A 12230-nucleotide genomic window follows, 5' to 3' on the forward strand; every position below is an offset into this window, starting at 1 on the left:
GGACTCAAAGAGCTAGACTTCTCCTAGTGAGGCTGGTGAGATGATGCTTGGCCCAGGAGAACTGTCCATGGCCTCTGCTTCCCTTACAACCATAAAGATTGGTCTCATGCTTAGGTGTTTTTCTAAAACCATGCTGGAGACTGTGTGGATCCAGGCCCCAGTGGCCACCTTGAGTTAAGCTGAATGTCTTCCTTAAGTGACAGATTGGGGCAGATAAGAAGAGTATAATGTATAGGTCCCTTTCAGAATCTAAACACTCCCAGGGAAGGGAGATATCACCATGATGGTCTCTAGAGGCCCCTACTCACAGGGAAGACAGAACCCTGCCCTCTGAGCACACAACCGTGTCTGGACTTCCTCTTGCTATACCGTATCACCTGACTCTGTCAGATTCCTCTCTTCTGCCCCGTCTCTTGATCTCATCTGTGTCCTCCAGACTTCCTGGATCCCCCACTCCTGGTACTCTTATCTTTTTAACACACACATACTCTCTCCCTCTGCGGTTTTGTTTTCCAACAGCACCTCCCTAGCTGCACCTCACCATAAGATGGTGAATAGCAAGAAAGCCACCTTTGTCACCACTGAAGCCCCCTCTATGGGGGGGGCGGGCGTGATCCACATTTTACAGGTGACGAGAATGAGAGTCAGCCATTCGCTGACACAGAAGTTTAGGTCGGTTTGGGGAATCTCTGAGCAGGAACTGCAACCTCTAGAATCTCTTTTAGGGCCTAACCATTTCTGAGTGCTTACTAGTAGCTCAGAGCATCATGAAGGATGGATGGATAAAATGCCTAGGCTGGTATTTAACACATTCTGGATGCCTGCTGTGTGATAGCCAGGCAGGCCAACTGGTAAGGACTGAGAAGTTAAAAACAACAACAACAACAACAACAAAAACACCCACAGAACCTCATGGTCTTAAATCTGAAAGAAATGCTTACAGATGTCATTGTTGTGTGGCATTAAACACTAGATGGTGGCAAGCCCTGGGTGGAAAATGACACTGAAGCACCTAGGTTACCTTGCACCATGCAGGCTTCCGCCTCAGAGGCACAGGGACCTGATGAGTGTGGGCTGCACAGCATTCCCCATAGGATAGGTGTGCAGGGATATGACTCAGGGACTGAGATAAGACATTCATGTCACAAGAGAAGGGGAAGGCATCCTGAACTCACCTAGAGCAGTTTGTAAGACATTTGTGAGAAAGATTTTGACAGTGATGAAACCATTTAAGAGGAAGATCTGCCAATCAAGTAGTATTTAGCAAGAGCACCCTCAAATATTTTGGTGCAGCTTTCTACCAACTCCCATTTGACTCAAGCCAGGGAACCAGTTCATTACAAAATTCACAGAACTGAGCCTCAAGATAAGAGAGGGAAAGAGCAGAAGGCACAGTGAGCGTCAGCTGCATCGTTTGGAGAGAAAGCTGTGTTTCTCTGCTTAAACGGTTCTTAATGAAACATACGTTTCCAGGGGATTACAACCATGGAGCTGTGAGCACCTCCAGTCTTGATGGGTTGTCACATGGGACAGGCACCTACACTCCCCAACCCTTCTGAGAAAGTTCTATAAGCTCAGCAGGAATCCTTTCTCCTCCTCCTCTTTCTCCTCCTCCTCCACGTACAAGAACACTGCTATATTCATCGGACAACAAAAACTGCATTATGACAAAAGTATGCACCACTCCACGCCGGAACAATACGCTGCAATGCGAGCACAGATTTTTTTTTTTTTTTTTTTTTTTTTTTTTACTGAATTCTGCTTCCATCACCTAGAAAGATCAGCTGCCCTCTTCCTTGGCCAGGCAGTACAGCCATAATTTCAAAGAAAACTGGCTTCTTTAAGCCAGAAAGTCATCTCACATATGCACAAGCTGCTGGCTGCATAGCTGGTGGTCCTGGGCCTTGGCAGAAAGCAAAGATGTCAGAGGTCAGGCGGAGCTGGGCTGCTGGGTGCCTGGCTTTTGACTGCCTCCCACTAGTCTGGGAGTCCTTTTGTGGTCCACAGTCTGAGCAGAGCAGCAAGAACCAGTCTTGCCCATGGACACAGGGAAGCCTGGGGCCCAGAGCAGAGGACCTGACTGCTCTAGTCTCTGTACCTGAGGTCACTGAGGCAGCTTTGCCATGATTGATCCAATACGACAGCGTTGTGGGAGAGAATTCAGAATCTGAGAGGAGAGGCTGAGAGATGGAAAAGGGGGTTGCTTATTTACCAAACCTAAGCACGTTTATTAGGACAATCTAGAATTCTATCGGGTGTGACCACAATGTAGCTCACGGGGCTTCATGCTTCTGAGGAGGGCTGTGAATGCAGTGGGGGCTCATCAGCTTAGTTTAAACTTTGAGGGGTTTTGCAAGTTTATTTGTAGAACTCCTCTGTGCAGTTCCATGGTAATGCCCTGCACAGATGTCTAATGCTGGGTATACCAAGTTTACCCAGTATTCTACCTGATCCTCTTGACAAGTCTGAGGTAACTTGTTTGAGTAAGAAAACTAGCCAGAATCCACATCCAGTCCAGGATAAGTGGAAAGCTCCCAGTCTTGTTTGTTTTGAGACAAGGTTTCTCTGTGTAGCTCTGGCTGTTCTGGAACTCGTTCTGTAGACCAGACTGGCCTCGAACTCAGAGACCAGTCTGCCTCTGCTTCCCAAGTGCTGGGATTAAAGATGTGTGTCACTACAGCTCAGCAAAAGCCTCCAATCTTAGGAAGACCCTACCAGACCTGTGGGGCCAGGACAGGAACCACTTCCTGACACAAAAACTGTGCCAGGAGGACACTTTTCCAGGCAGAGCCAGGGGAAGTGGTCAGTACCCAGCAAACAGAGGAAGGGCTCTGGCCATGACACTTCCCTCCCCATAATATTCTGTGGTCAAACACCACCACATCCTTAAGGGACCATTTACCAGTGGCACCCCCAATGAAAACAAACAAGTGTTACCCCAAATCACCAAAGACTCAAGACTGCATTCAAGAAAAGTCCTCTGCAGAATCTACTGAGGTCCAGCGGTCGAGCTGGGTGAAAATTCTGAAAGATGAATTTGGGCAGCTGCATGAAGTCCAGTGCTATGCCTAAGGATGGTTGAGTGGTGTCAGAGAGTGCTGACGAACACATCTCCCTGACCGTCAGCAGAAACTTACCTGGTTTGAATGAACATTGCCCGTCTGGGATCTTGAGCCACTACAAAGCTAGGTACACAGTATTAGGACTGGCCTTTTCTACTACACATCCCTCATACTCAAAAGTCTCCCCATGAGCCACACTGATAGGCATAGTGTCCCTATATCAGTAGTTTTGCTATCTGAGGTATCAGTTAGTCAACTGTGGTTTAAAATAGCAAATAGAAATTTACAGAAATAAAGACTCCACACATTGTAAACCCTCCTGAGAGTTAAGAAATCTCTTGCTAGCCTGTCAGGGGTTTGAATCACATCTCTGCCCAGATTATCTCTGCTGGGTTCACTGGTCATATAGTAGCTACTTCCCTTAATGGATTGACCCTTATTTTAATGATCAGATCCCACAGTGAAACAGGTATTTTTTTAATCACAGTATGTTGTTGGAATTGCTATATTTTATTATGAGCTATGGTAGTAAATCTCTTATTATACCCAATTAAAAAGTGAGCTTCATCATAGATATGAATTCATAGGAACAAAACCCATAGGACTCATGGGCCTTGCTGATTATTCAAGCTTTTAAGCATTCACTGGGAGGCCTTAGAATGTATCTCCAAGGGAGATGGGGCTTGGTGTGTAACGTTCATCACAGGACTAGATGTGAGTTTGCCATGACCATCCTCATGCAAACACTTGCTCTACCTAGGCACTGATGTCTCAGGCACTGAAACCACGACAACTACATGGCCTAGACACCATGTACCAGTCTCTTGTTCTTTTCATGTCTTCACCATGTGCCAATCACCAGGCAGGCACCATCATGCTGGTCACTTGTTATACAATGAAGAGCTGAGAAAGACCTTCTCCAACTTAGAAAGGAAACTCCCGTTGTGTGGTTGTGTCCCCAGTGGATATGTTAACCTCTGTCCCAACTATCCCATTGGTCTGTCCCCACAGACTTGAATGTAAGTGCTGGAAGTTAACTAGTGTTGTCAGCCCGTGAGTGTCACATTAGTATAGCAAATCCTCGTCACCAGTGACGTCCACACTCATGTCAAGATCCTGCTTAATACTTCAATTCAGTATGTTATAAGCAGGACCTATGTGTGTGACACAGGACACAGTCTTAAGGTGCTGTGTGTAGATGGGGACATCTCCAAGGTTCTGGTACAGATATAGGACAGGATGATGACTGAAAAAATTTCTGCAGCATGAGGTCACTACAACCACACAGAAGTTCACCCGACTTCAGCTCCGGCTAAATTGTACAGGGTGTGGGGTCATAGGCCAGTGGGTAAAGTACACAAGGACCTGCATGCACACTCTCGGAATCCATGTAAAACCTGATGGTGTGTGTTTGTAACTCCAGCACTGAGAAACAGGGCATAGAAGGGTCCCTGGAGCTCACTGCAGTGTATCTGAATTAGTGAGCTCCAGGGTTAATGAGAGACCCTGTCCCGGAATATGACAGAGAAGGATTGAGGAAGACATGTAGTTTCACCATTGATCTCCACACGCATATCTGTACACACACACACACACACACACACACACACACACACACACAAAACGAGCTCCTCCAACAGATGTTCCTCATAAGTAGGACTATTACCCACCTAAGAACAAGGACAATACCAGGTTGTTTTTGTGAATGTAGTCCCAATGAGGGTCTGCACGTTTTTTTTTTTTAACAAACTCAGCTCAAAGTAAGGGGAACAAAAGAAGACTCAAAACCAGAAGTTTCAGATTTGGAAGAGCATGTGGCTTTGTAAGAGTGCTCAGCCATCCTTCCATTTAGGGTGTGGTACGCCACTGATGCACCAGCAGCCTCACATCCCCCATCTGCTCCACTAGATTAGAGGAGCTGCTCTCGCCTAAGCAAAACTGTACAGGGTGTGCACTGCTGGTGGTGGTGAAGGGGAAGTTAGTCCCCTGGTACAGGTGATGTGGAAGGAGAAATGGGCTGGCCACAAAAAGCAGGCACCCAACCCTGGTGGCATAGACTGTGTGAATGGAGCACTTAGCTTTGAGCTGTGCTTCTGAGTCATTCTGAAAACACCAACCAACTGCCACCGTGCTGTGGGTGATGCAGGTACCCTCAAAGCAACTGCCTGCCTGCCACTGGCTAGCTTCTGGGACTGAGAGTACTTCTGGGGACACCCAGCATCCCAGTTCCATAAAGCCTCAGTGTGGTGAGGCAGCGCTCTGTGGTTCCCCACCTTTGCTTCTCCTGGTGGAGGCCTGTATGTGTCAGAGGGACACACTCATGCTCTTATGCTATTGTGTGTGTGTGTGCATGCACACACTGTGTTTATATGTGTGATAGTGTGTATGTTGTATGTATACATAATATATGTGTATGAAGTGGTATGTGTGTATGTGTACATGTGGTATGCATGTATATTTGCCTGCATGTGTGAGAGTGTGCATGTTGTATGTGCATGTACTATGTGTGTATGTAGTATATATGCATATGTGTACATGTATGTGTGCATGTGGTGTGCATGTCCATGTGCTTTCATGTGTGCATGTTTGTGTATGTGTGTTTGTGTTTTAAATTCCTCTATAAAAAAAGGCATATGATTTTAGTTAACCTTTCACACTTTTGGCTTGAAGTTGCAAATAAAGCCAAATTTGGGGATTTCTAGGCAAGGAGAGAGAAAGAGGCATCCTCGCCTCCCAGTGCCAGCATCCCTGGAAAGAAGGCTCCTGGCTTTGCCTTCTCTGGCCAATAGCCCTGGGAACAAAGCCATGATGCTGGAACCCACAAGCTCTTTCATAAAGTGACAGCAGCTCCCTCAGGTCTCAGCTCAGTGCCAATGTGACTTTCCAGCACAAATGACCCCAGAGTGACCTTCTCCTTCACAGACCCCAGTGAAAACAGTGAAGACCGTCCAGGTGTCCTACCTCACCTACATCTTCCAAGGCTCTAGAGCCTCAGTTCTCAACCTGTGGGGTAGGTTGAGACTCCTTGAGGGGGTCGATTATCAGATTTCCTGCATATCAAATATTTACATTATGATTCAGAAAGGTAGCAAAATTACAATTATGAAGTAGTAACAAAATAATTTTATGGTGGGTGTGTGTGTGTGTGTGTGTGTGTGTGCGGGGTGTCAGCACAACATGAAAAACTGTATTAAAGGGTCACAGCATTGCGAAGGCTAAGAATCACTGCCCTAAAGCATTTCCATGATCCCTGCACTCACTGAGCCCCACAGTAAATGGAGCCAATCAAACAGGATGGACAGCGCCCTCCCTCTCGGGATCTCCCTCCTCCCTCCCACCACTTTCTGCACATTATTATTGTAAGGCAATAAAAGGTGAAAAGATGGACTAGCCCATCACAGTCTTGACTCCATTAGCCTTCCAATTTGAGTATCGGAGTACCAAATCTCAGGTTAGCAGCTTCCATCAAAGGGCCAGCACAAGCTTGCTGCACAGCTGCAAAGGAGAGATCTGGCTTTTCAGTGGGAGAATGAGAGGACAAGAATCATGGTTGCCAATCCTAACTGCTTACAGCATAAAAGTTGTCTCGGACCATAGTCTGTAGAACCAGAAAAAACGCCTGCATTTCCCGAAAGCTTAGGAACGTTTCTTTCACCTGGACTAGAACAATACAAGCCCTTGTTTCACTTCAGCCAGGAAGCTCAGGACCCGACTTAGGCCTGATTGCAGGCTTGTCTCATCTCCAGGGAAAGGGACCTGGCTCTCGCTGAGAGCCCAGACCTGCCTGGTGCTTCAATTTCCATGGAAGTGTTTCAATATAGTGCTCTCAGCTACCCAGTTACTTTTACTATAACCGAGTAGGTTATGGGACTGTGGAACGAAGCCAGGAGCGAGTCGGGTAGGCAGCAGCATCTAACCCCAGATCCATTTAGACCAATATACAGCTGGGCTCTCTTTCTCCAAAGTGCCTAGTAGGAGAGAACACAAATCGCCAAAATCCTGAACAGCCAGCAGGATGGAAGCTGGGTTCCCGGAGGGGCCATGGTGGGGGCGGGGAAGGGTAGGGCGGGGTTTCCTTCCCCAGCCCTCCTGTTGGCTCCAGGCATCAGAGGTGGAGCCCACAGGAAGATTGGAGGAAAGCTGAAGCACTTTAGCTGTGCAGAGGAGGCTTGGTGGTTGCGCTTTCACTGAACATCATGTCTCTTGTGGTGATTGTCACACAAGATGAATTATTTGTGTGTGTATGCATCTGTGTGGATGAGTGAGTGAGTGAGTGTGTGTGTGTGTGTGTGTGTGTGTGTTTATGCATCTATGTGCATGTGTGTGTGTGTGTGTTTATGCATCTGTGTGGATGAGTGTGTGTGTGTGTTTATGCATCTGTGTGGATGAGTGTGTGTGTGTGTGTGTGTTTATGCATCTGTGTGGATGAGTGTGTGTGTGTTTATGCATCTGTGTGGATGAGTGTGTGTGTGTGTGTGTGTGTGTGTGTTTATGCATCTGTGTGGATGAGTGTGTCTGGCTATATGCATGGGTTCTGGGGACTGAACTCAGGTACTTGTGCATGAAAAACACACCCTTTTTAAACCGAGCCATTTCCTCCACAGCCCCAGACAATGGCTTCCTAAAACCACCTCCGGCTCTCCAACACCTAGGGGTGGCATCGTTCACTATTGCTATGTTTACTCAGAGCACAGAGAAGTGAGCTCAAGAAACTTCCAGACAGCTGAGAAACCCAATTACTCTGTTGAATTAGTAGATACACAAATTCCAAATGACTCACCCTCAAGTGTGATGCCATCCTGAGCGCACAGATGTGAGTTGGGAGCTGTGTAGATTGGGATTTAAAAAGTCATAGTAGAGACCATCTTTCATACTATTCACTCACAGATGTGCGTGAAACAGAGATGAAAGCACATATGTAGACACACGTATGCACACACATATGTACACAAAGATGCAGACAGACACATACACACAGAGACCCATATTCACACATAAACATATAGACCTCACACACACACATACATATACACACATACATATTACAAATACATATAACCCCTCCTCCTATGCCTGACTTCTGTGATTTCTAGCCCCTATGATGAGAAGATGCTTCCTGTTAGTTAGTAGGGCACTTCCTGTTGGTGTCACACAGAGCTATGTCCACACTAACTGTGATTACACACACATAGCCTACTGGGATACAGCCAGGGAAAGTCATTTGAATCCACTGGAAAGTCATGTAATGCCTTGCACATAGCAGGTGTTCAGTAAACATAAGAAGTAAATCATATATGTAACTGAAGTGCAGGCAACCATTAACAAAGAGGGGGAAGGGATAATAATTATAGCAACAGGAGTCTTGGGGTAAGGCTTGGGCACCCTGACTTTTGTGGTCTAAAGTGTTAGATCCACAATGGCTTCCTGTCAAGTTTTCATGCATTTGTGTGCCCACAAGTTTCTGCAAATAGGTTGTATTTCAATGAAGTTTACAAAAATTAATTTGAGTTGACATTTTGGTAAATTACAACCAGTATTTGCTTTTTTAAAAAACTGCATCTTCTTTATTTTGCATACTTTTAATTTCAGAACAAAATAAAACAAACAGAAATAAACCATAATACACAACACCCAATCCTGCTATTCTGTGGGAGGGGATCTTCCTGCTTTAAGGCACAAGGCCAGGATAGAAGAGATTCTTGTAGACATGAGCAGAACCAGGCCAAGTCAAGGCTGTTGGGGGAGCCACAGGGATACTATACAGAGGGCACAGGCTTCCCAGGAGCCTTTAATCCACTTCTTCCATGTGAGAGGCATCCTCATCACCCTCCAGTGGGGGGAATCTCATCAGGAACAGCAGCACTGAGCTCTTCTGCAGTGACCTCATCTTCATCAATGCCCAGGCCTAGTTCAGTCATGCGGTAGATATGGTTGGAGTGAGTTTGGGGATCCTCACTTGGCCATCATGTAGCCCACTGTAGAGCTGTCTCATAGTGCCTGGGCCTTCATGATCTGTTCCATGTTGGATGTTCAGCCATAGGTGCTGGTCACAATGCAGCAGGGTGAAGCCACAAACCTATTGGACATTGTCACTTTTTCAACTTTCTTGTCCAAGATCTCCTTCATGAGCTTGCAGAGATTCTCAAACTTTGCCTTGCTCTCTTCCATTTTCTTCTTCTCCTCATCCTCTGGGAGCTCTAGGCTCCTTAGTCACTGAGACCAGGCTCTTTCCATCAAATTCCTTGAGCTGCTGCACTCAGTACTCATCAATAGGCTCAGTCATACACACCACCTCAAGCCCCATTTCCACACACGCCCCACAAAGGCAGCGTTGGCCATTTGCTCTTTGCTTTCACCAGGATATAGTAGATGGACTTTGGGTCTCCTTCATCCAAGACACATCCTCTGACAGGGAAGTTACCTCATCTCCAGACTGAGAGGTATGATAGCGAAGGAGCTCAGAGAGGCGGCGATGGTTAGTGGGATCCTCATGGATTCCTAGCTTCAAATTCTTGGAGAACACCTCATGACATTTCTTGTAGTTCTCTTTGTCTTCAGCCAACTCAGAGAAGAGCTCAAGGCACTTCTTCACAATGTATTTGCAGATGACTTTCAGGATCTTGTTCTGCTGGAGTGTTTCTCGGGAGATGTTCAGGGGCAGGTCCTCAGAATCAATCACAGCACGGATAAAATTGAGGTACTCAGGTATCAGCTCATCACAGCTGTTCATGTTAAACACATAACGGACATACAATTTGATATTCTTCTTCTTGTTGTTCTCAAAAAGGTCAAAGGGAGCTCACCAGGGAATGAAGAACAATACCTTGAATTCCAACTGACCTTCTACAGAGAAGTGCTTGACTGCCAAGTGCTCTTCCCAATCATTTGGTGAGGCTCTTATAGAATTCACCATATTCCTCTTGAGTGATGTCATCAGGATTTCTGGTCCAGATAGGCTTCCTCTTATTCAGCTCTCCCTGGTCAATGTACTTCTCTTTGATCTCCTTTGTTTTCTTTTTCTTATCTTCGCTGCTGTCATCCTCCTCATCAGATCCCACATCCTCGATCTTAGGCTTCTCCTCATCTTCCTTATCTCCCTCCTCTTTCTCACCCTTCTCTTCCTCTGCCTCATCATCACTGATCTTATCTCATTCCTTCTCCAAGTAAAGGGTGATGGGATAGCCTATGAACTGTGTTTCTTCACCACTTCCTTGACCCTTCTCTCCTCCAAGTACTCTGTGTGGTCTTCTTTGAGGTGAAGGATCACTTTGGTACCCGGGTCAATGGGCTCACCCTGGTCTGCACGGATGGTGAAGGATCCGCCAGCAGAAGACTCTGGGCACACTGCTTATCATCATTGTGCTTTGTGATCACAACCACTTTCTCTGCCACTAGATAGGCTGAATAGAACCCGACACCAAATTGCCCAATCATGGAGATGTCTGCACCAGTCTGGAGAGCCTCCATGAACTCCTTTGTACCAGACTTAGCAATGGTTCCCAAGTTATGAGGTCAGCCTTGGTCATGCCAATGCCTGTGTCCACCAAAGTCAGCATGCACTCCTGAGGGTTTGGGATGACGTCAATTTCCAGCTCTTTCCCACTGTCTAACTTGGAAGGGTCTGTCAGGCTCTCATACCGAATCTTTTCCAGGGAATCAGGAGCATTAGAGATCAACTTCTGGATGAAAATCTCCTTGTTTGAGTAGAAAAGTATTGATGATGAGGGACATGAGCTGGGCAATTTCTGCCTGAAAGGCAAAGGTTTTCACCACTTCATGGTGCACTTCAACAGGCATCTTGATGGAAAAACCAAGTAGAAGTACAGAGCAGGGTGGGCCCAGACCATGTCTGACTGGCATGACAAGCCTGGGCTGAGTGAGGGTACTCAAGAGACCCAGTATTTGCTTTTCATTCTGCATATACCAGGGGACAGATGAACAACTTGTTTAGTTTGTCTTAAAACTCAATTTCAAAATATGGCCAACTGAGAGTTATTGCTGTCATCATCTAAGTGTGTGAGCCTCCCCACTGGTTGGCAGATGACCATCAGAGTCAAGAGACCTAATGGGTGTCACAAAACAGTGTGGCCTCCGATGTCACCCTAGAGTGTGTGCTGATTTATCCACAGAGCCTTATTATTGATAGACCAAGATTTTTAGCTAGAGGCACAAATTGTGTGCCTGGAGACAGTTTTCTGATTGAAATCATATTCATTTTTTAAAAGAGAAATTCTGAATCACAGGTTTTCACATCAAATGGAAGAGTTGAGATATGATGTCTGTTGGGAGGAGAGCTCCTCTCACATCCATGATGGAGCTCAGTGTGCCATAGCCACTAGGCTTTCATTCCTTGTCCTACGAGTACAAGAATCCTAGGAGGCAGTGGGCCTGCAGGCAGAAAACTATCTAGCCTAGTGTTTCATCTGAACCCCTGGGGCCTCTGTAGCTTCAGGAATCAAATGAGGGTGCTCTCCTTCAGGGTGGCAGAGATGTTCACTGTCCATCAGCAGATCTACTCTTAAGCAAGTGTGGAGCTGTCAACATGTACACTGTAGCCATCTGCTCAATGGTGGGCACTGGTGACATTGCAGAGGCATCTATGGTGTCCTGGGGGACCAAGACACCTTAAGGTAGACTAAAGAAGCTGGAGGAGCTTGTGTGGATAGTGAAGACTATCCCCAGGTGTTCCGGGCTGGCTGAGTCACCAGTACCCTCCATGTCTCATGATTTGTTGCAGGACAAGGTAGGACACTGACAGAACTGTGATCCTGCAAAGCTTTGACACTGTCCACCAGGAGCTAGGTTGGGTGACTGGAGGGCAGAGCTTCAAACCTTAACTGCACTCGAGGGTCTCTATGCTTAGTGAGAAGATAGCCAGTGTCATCTTCTAACGACAAACAGCTAAAGTGCACTGCACACCATACTTAAGAATTAAATATAAGGGGGTAGAGAGACAACTCGGCTGTTAAATGCACTGGATGCTCTTGAAAATGATCCAGGTTCCCAGCACCCACATGGCAATCTGTAACTCCAGTTCCAGAGGATCCAACCATCTTCTGGTCCCCTACTAGCACCAGGCATGAACATGGCAACAGACATACAGGCAGGCAGGCAAACACACACAAAATATAATTAAGTAAGTCTTTGGGAAAAAAAATTTCCCAACCA

At 46.4% G+C, this 12230-nt stretch overlaps 1 pseudogene across 1 annotated transcript; it reads right to left on the reverse strand.

Moving 5' to 3' along the window:
- Window positions 1-8850: 8850 nt before the first annotated feature.
- LOC308416449 (heat shock protein HSP 90-beta-like) lies at window positions 8851-10859 on the reverse strand (annotated as a pseudogene). The gene has a single exon. The product of its transcript is annotated as a heat shock protein HSP 90-beta-like (transcript).
- Window positions 10860-12230: the final 1371 nt, after the last annotated feature.

This window comes from Micromys minutus, assembly GCF_963924665.1.
Source record: "Micromys minutus genome assembly, chromosome: 2".
Classification (NCBI taxonomy): domain Eukaryota; kingdom Metazoa; phylum Chordata; class Mammalia; order Rodentia; family Muridae; genus Micromys; species Micromys minutus.